This window comes from Anoplophora glabripennis, unplaced genomic scaffold (assembly GCF_000390285.2).
Source record: "Anoplophora glabripennis isolate ALB-LARVAE unplaced genomic scaffold, Agla_2.0 scaffold87, whole genome shotgun sequence".
Classification (NCBI taxonomy): Eukaryota; Metazoa; Arthropoda; class Insecta; order Coleoptera; family Cerambycidae; genus Anoplophora; species Anoplophora glabripennis.
Window position 1 is genome coordinate 1,232,887 of NW_019416928.1, and position 9,532 is coordinate 1,242,418.

General features: G+C 32.5%; 1 protein-coding gene across 3 annotated transcripts in view; it reads right to left on the minus strand.

Moving 5' to 3' along the window:
- Nucleotides 1–5,984, minus strand: part of LOC108907182 (antichymotrypsin-2-like) — a 46,250-nt gene extending 40,266 nt beyond the window's left edge. The window contains exons 1-2 of one of the 3 annotated variants that reach the window (XM_018710735.2): nucleotides 1,380–1,396; nucleotides 1,154–1,265 (exon numbers count right to left, since the gene is read on the minus strand). The gene's annotated coding sequence lies outside the window, so the exon portion shown is untranslated. Of the gene's footprint in view, nucleotides 1–1,153; nucleotides 1,328–1,379; nucleotides 1,397–5,809 lie in introns of those variants that run through there. The other 2 variants (XM_018710736.1, XM_023455706.1) reach the window with 2 other exon arrangements.
- Between the last annotated feature and the right edge of the window lie 3,548 nt (nucleotides 5,985–9,532).

Consider the following 9,532-nt stretch of genomic DNA (forward strand, 5'->3'; position numbering starts at 1 on the left):
GGGAAGGTGTGTAAGTGTTAGTCGTGTGGGGATGCCCCCTCACGGGGGCGTACGTGTCTTTTGGTGTATTTGTCTGTCTGGTATATTGTTTGTCGGGGGTCGCAATTTTAAAGAAATGTATTCTAAAGTAATGAAAATAACTGATAAATAAGTAAAAACTTACCTGGGCATAACCCCGGCACAGGTGCTGTAACAAAGATGCCGACGGCGTCTATGCTTAAGCCGGGGATTAGGTCGGTGATTAAAAGGAAAGAAAGGGATTCTTTCCAGGTAGCCTTAATAAAGGCAGGTAGAATTTGCTCCTTACACAACACTTTCACAAAACACGTGTGCTCTGGTCGGCTGCCCGCTAGGAACTGATGGGTGTACACCAAAGGACCACAGATTCGTGAAATAATACGTATTCGAGTTATTTACAAAATCCAAAAAATTTTCACTAACTTTGAGGCCATCTAGCGGCCAGGCGAAGCGATTTAGGATATAGGTGAATTAGCGTAGATCTGCCTATTTTGACTCTACGAATCTGTGGTCTTCCGTTGAACACGTTATTCTGGGAAACCCTGTATAAGTATGTATTTGGAAGTCCGCAACAACAAAAGGTTATCGACAATTATCTCGCAAAAGGTTTTCGATACAACCAGTTAAATAGTAATATTTTGGAACTCCATTCAGAATTGCTTTGTGTTTCATAATTTCCAAGGCGTATAATTTTTAACACTGCAAAATATACGTAAAAATTGCGTTGATGCTCTTTTAACGTTTTTGAGATATATTAAAGTAATCAATGTGGGGGCCCTCTGGCAGGGTCCCTGACCTAAAGGCAAGTTTTAATCTAATTGTAAATTCATAACGTGAAGTTCAATCCAGTTGTACCTAATTTTTATACGGTGTTTTATATGCACGTGAAGATAAATCGAGATGTTCTTTTAAAGTGAAAAAGACAAACATTTTAAATAATTATCTACGTTTACAAATTGTAAATTACATCCGCCCACAGGTATCAACTAAATGACGAATATATTAATTATAATGAATATGCAGAACAAAAATTGATATTCAGCTATTTTTTTGAAGTACATATACTGTAAATTATGAACCTGATAATGATAATATAGGTAATATAGAGAAGTTAATTTTAAAAAGTCGCACATACCCGTGTCAAGTTTCCTTCTACAGCGATGTCTGCACTGTCACTACTTAAATTTAAGCACACAATGAATATAAACAGGAATTTCCAGCTACAGTTATTGAAAATATGGGTGCTCCTACGACAGACGTAAATATTGTGATTAAATTGAACACAATAGAAACACCCAGGCCATGCCAGTCATTGAGGGAAAACCCGAGTAATTACGAGGTAGTTAATAAAACTTAGTTACCTATTATAATACAAAGTTATCGACTTTTATATATTCATACTTTTCCTGTTATCTAAATCGTGGATGGAAAGCAATTAACAGGAAATTTACAGTAGACTATTTTAACATAGATATATCATTTCATTTGAGAAACTGATAAAGGCAAAAACAAACTGTTTACTAAAGCTGAATATGTTTGTATTATTGATTTTCTGTTTAACCTTCGAACAATATGTGTTATAAAAAGATTTCTGTTGATTTATTAATTTTTAAACGTGTTTACTTTAGGCAACACTATTTCCGTGATGTGAAGAATATCCAGAAAAAAGTATTTAGGTTATTACTAACCATAAATATATTTTTCCGTTTTAATATCCAATTAATTAATTAATTAATTATGTACGATATCTAAATGCCAATAATACTGACATGGCAACACAATATGATTTAAAAAACTGGAATATTATCTTTAGACGTACAGGAATATTTATCAATTATTAACTTGACAATATTTATTATAAATTTCACAATATTATAGAACATTACGGCTAACACTGTACATATTAGGTATGTACCTACAATGATTACATTAAGTTTTGTAACATTTGTTGTAAATATTTTTCATTTGATAACTGAAACTGAAAATAAACGCAAAAGACTACATTCTATTATTCCGATTATTGCTTATCCAAGAGTCAATTGAAAGATTACAGTTAACCTTTCGTAATAAATTACGAGCAGTGGCAGAACTACCATATAGGAAAGGGGGTGCAGGGTGACTCTAACGAATGGACGCGGTCTTAGATTTGGAAATATTAGAGCAACAAATTGTCATAGTTGAAATACAGACCGAATCTGACCCTTGTGTATTATTTACATAGATACTAGAAAAATGGACAATTTCAAATTAATTTATTTTTACAAGGATTTGGAAATATTTGAGAACAACCAACACGTGTTTCGTAAAATGGTACAATAATGTGCTTAAAACTTACAAAAAACGAAATAAAAGAATATTCCTAAATTTAAATAAAGTAATAATTTAAACATTAGCCGTGTTCCCGTGTTATTCCTAATGCTCATGCTCGGAAATAATAGCCTCATACGCAGGTGACATCTTGTTGATATGTCATTTAGCGTATTTTCTCTTGTTTTGTCTAATCTTGGCATTTTCTAGTTCTACTAAATATTGTTATTGTTTTTCTTGGTGTTGTACTGTGTCAGTGTGTTTATCGAGTGTTTTTTTCTTCAAGTGGTTTATTATAGATCGTATCTTAACCACAACCAAATTTCTTCTAGAATGATATCCTGTTGCGAGGCTACTTTGCTTATATGAAATTATCTTTAATGCGCATGCTCAGTAACATTGATATAATTTTAATTTATTAATTACCTACTATAAAAGTCAATATTGTTCTACAAATTTAAATATACAGGGTGGGCTAATGGAAACTTTCCACCCCGATTTTTTCGGTTTAAAATAAAAATCTGGGAAAACGCTCGGACACGTCGACTTTTGATTGGAGGGGAAACTATTTTTCAGTTTTTTTCATCCCCGTAGCTTTAACCCCCTAGCTGTAGAGAGAACAACCCCCCAAATTTGAATAGGGAATGGGGGTCTCGTGCCATACCTCTTTTTAAAGGTCTCATCGAGTTATGTATGACTCTACAAGTTCACCTCATTATTTTTATCCGTAACGAAATGACAGCTTGTCAAAATAAAAATAAATAAAAATACTAACTAATTTATTAAATAGGTCTACACGTGAACTTTATCTAACAAACTGTTTAAAATGTCCGCCATTAACATCCATGCAATAATAATAAAATCGATTATCTAACACTTTTCTCCAACATTCTATACTCGGCGGCCGAAATTATAAAGAGTGACTAATACATAATATAAAAACACTATTACCATAATGCGTATAAAATATAAAATGATTTCTATACGGTTCAATATTATTTATATTTGTGCCGCTCGCCATGCACATCGGTAGAATCTATAATCGTGTATAGACTGAGTTACACTGAACGTCGATCTATATTTTATCTCTGTCTTTTGCACTTGGTAGGGAATAGGGACATGCTTTTTTAGTGGGTGTAAACGGACTTGATTTGCCCGACCTGAGAAACGTCATAGCATAAGCGTAGACGAGGGGTCTAATTCCATCGCTATAATAAATTTATAAATTAAAAAACACAACTGGGACGTTTTAAAATGCTGTAATAATTAAAATTGATCAAAGTTCCGGTTATAGCAAACCGTAAAAAATATTAGATGTTATGTTTTATTATGTTTTTTCAATATTTTCTATATCTTGTTGCCTTTTACGCAGACACGCCAATGGATTTTCGTTCCCGGCACGCTTCATCCCCCTTACTAGTCCAAGAGCTAGCGATGAATCACTATCTATAATTTTGGCCTTCGAGTATACAACATATCGGCAGTTATCCTTTGACATTCTACAGTTATGCGTTCTTGCAGAACTTGAAGAGAAGCTGGCTGTGTTTTATAAACTATTGACTTCAAATGGCCCCAGAGAAAGAAGTCTAGACAGGAAAAATCAGGAGACCTTGCAGGCCAATCCAATGACCTCTAAAATATTCGTTGAGGAATTGCCGAACGGGGGCTGCATAATGGGCTGGAGCCCCATCTTGTTGAAGAAACACTTCATGTTGTGGACAAGTTATTATCTTCGGCAATGACCTCCCTTATTCTAGGAACAATATTGTCTTGAAGCAAAGTAAGATACATCTATCCAGTCAAATTGCCTTGCAAAAAGAATGGGCCGATTAAGTTATTGCCTAAGAACACAACACAACATAATGAGGCGAAATTGTAGGGTCATAAAGAACTCGATGAGACCTTTAAAAAGAGGTATGGCACGACCCCTATTCCCTATTCAAATTTGGGGGGTTGTTCTCTCCGCAGCTAGGGGGTTAAAGCTACGGGGATGAAAAAAACTGAAAAATAGTTCCCCCTCAAATCAAAAGCGACGTGTCCGAGCGTTTTCCCAGATTTTTATTTTAAACCAAAAAAAATCGGGGTGAAGAGTTTCCATTGGCCCACCCTGTATAAATTCTATAATTCTATTAGTTTTTCACTTGGGGTTTGAGACCTCTTAAATATTTCTAATATTGCCAGAATATCACGATATTTAAGGTTATGACAAAGAACTCATTTTTTTTGGCACAAGTACATAAGGTTGAAAATCTATCTAGTAAAAATATTGAGAAATACTTCATGACAATGTGCACTATGGGGTTGTTTACTACTTGGCGTATGTGACGTCACTACTATTGTTGCAAAAATAAGCGGCAATTTCGAAAGTGGATTACTTTCTGTCTAAAATAGGGATTCTAGTTTAATATCTATATCTGCATATACATGAATTCCAGAGATCTGTTCTTAAATGCTTCAGTGCACTCCTATTATTTTCTATTATTAGGGCCGGTTTTTTTCAGCTGTCAAATTAATTTATTTATGAAGTAAATCTATGTCTCTCACTTATGCGGTTAGATATGAGACATACAGATTTAATTGGCAAATGATTTTATTAAGAAGTGGAAAAACCAGTAATTATTTTATTATTTTCTAATCCTTATTTTAGAAGGGGTGGTGCGTACAATGATGGGAGATAGGACTTGATTTACCTAAGTAGGTATAAATCTACTGGATTGGTCCGCAGATTGGGGAAGATACTATGAGAGTCACTGTCGGGAAATTCAATTACTACCTACTTTTAATTCCTAGCAGTGTTTCTAATAAATAGAACTCTTTTATGTACTGTATTTTAAAAACCTACCATTGCCAAATTTTTACTTTTTTTTAATTTATATTGTCGTTAGCAAACATTTATTGAATCTAAAATAGCTTTAGGCTTTCGTTTTCACAAAAGAAGTTTTATTAGAAATGCTATTTGAAAGAAATGAACATGTCAAAAAAATCATTGATAGGAGGACATAGCCCCGAAAAAATGCAACGAAATTCGTGAAAAATTGGAAAAACAGTTGAGTAGAAAATTCCCATTTTAATTGGGGCTAGCTCCAGCAAAATTCAAAATTTCAACTGCAATGATTTTTTCGTCATTTTCCTTGCTGGGGAGCCTAAACTTTGAAGTTCCGCAACTGGTTACAAAAGATTCACTGGAAAAATTATAAGTGGATAACAATTATTCCACCTTGCACGTACTATTTCAATTATCAAATGGTCCTATGCCACATGATTTGAAAAATATGAAATTCTGTTTTAATCAGCGTATCTTCAAGCAAATTTCATCCTAGACCGGCTTTAATTATTACTTGGAAGACTTGTTCTAACAGCAACGTGTTTGCGTTTATGTAGTTACATTTCTTAGTAGCATTACTTAACTTCACTATGAACCTGAACCTTGAGCGGGTTCTAATAAATTTTCCTTTGTGATTAAATGCAAAAATTGTCCACTAACCTTGTTCCCTTACGAAGATGTCCGCTAAATCAGGTTTGAAACGTTCACACACAGAGAATAATGTCAAGTTTGTTGGTGTAAAGCTGAAGAACTGGTAAATATAAATATAACTTTTTGCTTGCCCCACCTTGACAACGACGAGAGAATCGGCTCTTCAAAGTTTTATCGTCGACCAACAACAGGATATTTTATCATTATGTGGTGAATTTCTCGGTGAGGTCAAGATATCTGGTATTTTACCGCAGCGTTTTATACAAGTTTTAGGAAAGACTGTTTATTTGATTTATTTAATTGATGTACCTATTTATTTAAAATTTTCTTATATTTGCCCTAGAAGCCCTCGTTTTTGAGATACAAACTGTTAAAGTTAAAAATATACAGGTGGTCCAGAATAAATTATTTTATGCAAAAAGTTTAATATGAACGAGGATCATTGAACGATTCGTTCATATTCCTTCAAATTCAATTAGTGTTTTCCAGTACCAATAACATTTCTAAGAAACAAGATCATTCCATGTCCGTCAGAGTTATGGTTTTTTAAATTTTAATATGAACTTGCCGCACAGAGAGCCCAGTAAATCGAAAATAACTAGAACTATTCATGGACAAAAACAATTTATAGGGTTTTTTCAACATTAATTTAGAAAATACTGAATAAATGATTTAAATAAATGACAATATACAGAGCGATCGGATAAAGATATATCTCCATCCATGGCCAAAGTTGATTTAAAATATTTCTTAAGTTCCTAATTTCATCGCTAGGAGGCGCATTTGCTATGGCATTGACCTCGATCTCGAAATATCTCGACCTCTATAATGTATATAGGTCGAAAATATACTTATTATAATCTTCGTTCAATCCACCCTTAAATTTTATTTCAACAATATTTTTCAAGTATAGACGTCGATTTTTTTAAAATGCTGTAACTAGAGTACCTTATCCAAATTTAACAAAATTTCTCCTATTCACAGCCTCGGATCGTATTCTCAAACTAACGCCGTACAGCTTCACATAATTCGTTTAAAAAAATTTAGATAATATGTTGAAAAGCTTTTTGTATAAGCGAATTTTTCCATATCATTCTTGTAGAACATTCATTTGACATTTTTTTGTTGATATACCTACTAATTAAAGCTGACAGACACCATAATACAGGGCCGAATTAACCTATGGAGAGGCCCGGGGCTACAAGCTCTCCGCAGGTCCTCTTTCTAAATAAAAAAAAAATTAAAAATAAACGATATTAAATTTCAAAACCTAAACAAGATTTTGTTTGATTCTAAAAAAAAATTGCCAGATCTTGTCAAGACCCCCCGATCCTGTGAGGCCCGTCTATACCAGACAGACAGCAAATAGATATGATATATTTTTAGTTATTAGAAAAACTTAAGAAATTAGATGAATTTTATAGTTTTCGTTCATTTCGAGCACGTTATTTTTTTGTTTATTTGCAAAAATTAACAGTCAAGGATTCTTTTTATGAAATTATTTGTGCCCAAAGACATATTTCCTTAAATAGGTACCTACCTATTTGAAGAAAATATCTCCCAGTTTTAAAAACGGAACTAGACTGATTTTAACAAAGTGATGTATAATATAGTGATGGTATTTTTTTCTTCTTCTTTCAGTAAGATTTTTGGTTAGTCAAAAATAGTTCCTTAAAAACAACCCTCGACTAAGGCTTTTAGTACGTATATAGGTTTATTTAATTACTATCAAAATAAACAAAGATAAAAGATCTAAATGAATAATATATACTAACATTGCAAAACTGACCTGATTTTTTTTTATTTAAAAAACAAAGCGTTTTATCATATTATTCTTACTAAAAAAGTAAAAAATGCATTAGTATACCTATTCAAGGGAAAGGGGGGGGGGGGCAAGACAAGAGAGAGGATGGGAGAAATATAAATTATAGGTGGAAATAGGTACAGTGAATTAATTTTTTTTTAGTAATATTTTTAATAAAACATTTTTAATACAAAAAAAAGAAAAAAATATAAATAACTAAAAATAAAGAAATTCAACGAAAATTAGGTAAAACATAATTTTTTGAAAATTTGTTTACCCATTATTAATAAAATCTTCATGGTTGTCAAAAATAAGCTTTCTGTGTATACTCATCATTGCCATTGAGATGATTTTGTACCATAGTATTTCTCAGCCAGCCGGTTTTTATTCTTCTTTTTTTTTAATTTAAAATTCCAGAGCTAAATTTTTAAAATATGGAAATGTATTACTTTCTAACTTTTTAACATAAACATATTACAATTGTTTAAAAAAAAAATAAAATAGTGTATTAATTAAAGTTTAATAAAATATTTTATTAAATATTTCCAATCTAATATTTTCTTAGCTTATAAAAATGTTTGTAATTTTTTCGAATTTCTAGGGGAGGGGCAGCTGCCCCCCTCTGACCCCCTTGACGACCCCCTTGTACCTATTTATATATTCATAATTAAATACCGTATTTGCGGTGGATTCACTAATAGGTACTCATGAACTATTTTTACAATAATTTACATGCCATACATACTTTCCTTAATTAATGTCCTAAAAAACAGAACAAAAAAGGTTATAGTAGGTATTGCAATTAATTTTTATGAGAAAGTGGACCTAATATGACATTATTTTGAAAAACACCTATCGTTAAAAACACAAATTAATTAATGAGTTCTTTGAAATGAGTTTCTTTGTTAAATTCGGATAAACTCAAATTATAGCATTTTAAAAAATACCTACTACACGTTCTCCATCCCTGTATTGTCATGGGAAATTAAAAAAAAATTATTGAAACAAAATTTGTATAGGACGGAGATTATAAGCAATACATTGTATGCGATATTTGGAAATATTGATGATTTTTTGTAATACCATATCAAATGTGCCCCCTGGCGATGAAGTTAGGAACTTAAAAATGTTTTATAATATAACTATTCTGGACCTGTAACACTTTTTTATAGATTTTTTTTACCTCAAAATCGCAGCATAAATTAAAGCCTTAACTGATCATTCACTATTACATTTTTAACTTTGTACATAATACATATTAAAAAATTAACGGATTTTTAAAGAAATTTGGTAAGGATACATCTGTAGGAGTGTATATGTTATTACATTTCAGATAAAAAATACAACTTTTCAGGAAGCAGCACCAAAAATAGTAGCTGGCTCAGAAATTTACAATTTTAAGAAAGTCGTAGCTTACAATATGCATAATTTTAAGGTCTATTACCAGTGGCAGCTCTTGACTTCCATACCAAGGCGGGCGGCAGTGGCGGCTCATCAGGTGACGCAAGTGACGCACCGCTTCACCTAAAATTTCCATTTTGTGTGCAATTTAAAATTATTTTTAATTTTATATAAATTTTATAATTTAGATATAATTCTTTATTGAAAATGTATTGAGTTTGTTTGTTTAATACGCAGAAATAAACAGAATAGTTGCGCGGTGAACGCCTTCTAAAAAAACTTTGCCTTCGTTGAGCGCGAACCTCGTACCATACAACGTATAGTATACGCAGATTGAAATCAGTTTGTATTCCGCTTCTCTTCGAAGCGTTGTTTACGGCGGTTGTCATGACAACGAGGCGGCCAACACGGGAGTAAACTACGGCGTGGGGAACGAGTGACGCGGATATTGAAGCAGCATTGTCATCGCCCATCGCTTGCCTTTAAACAGTTTATACGATACGATTCTTATATATTAGTTATTAGTA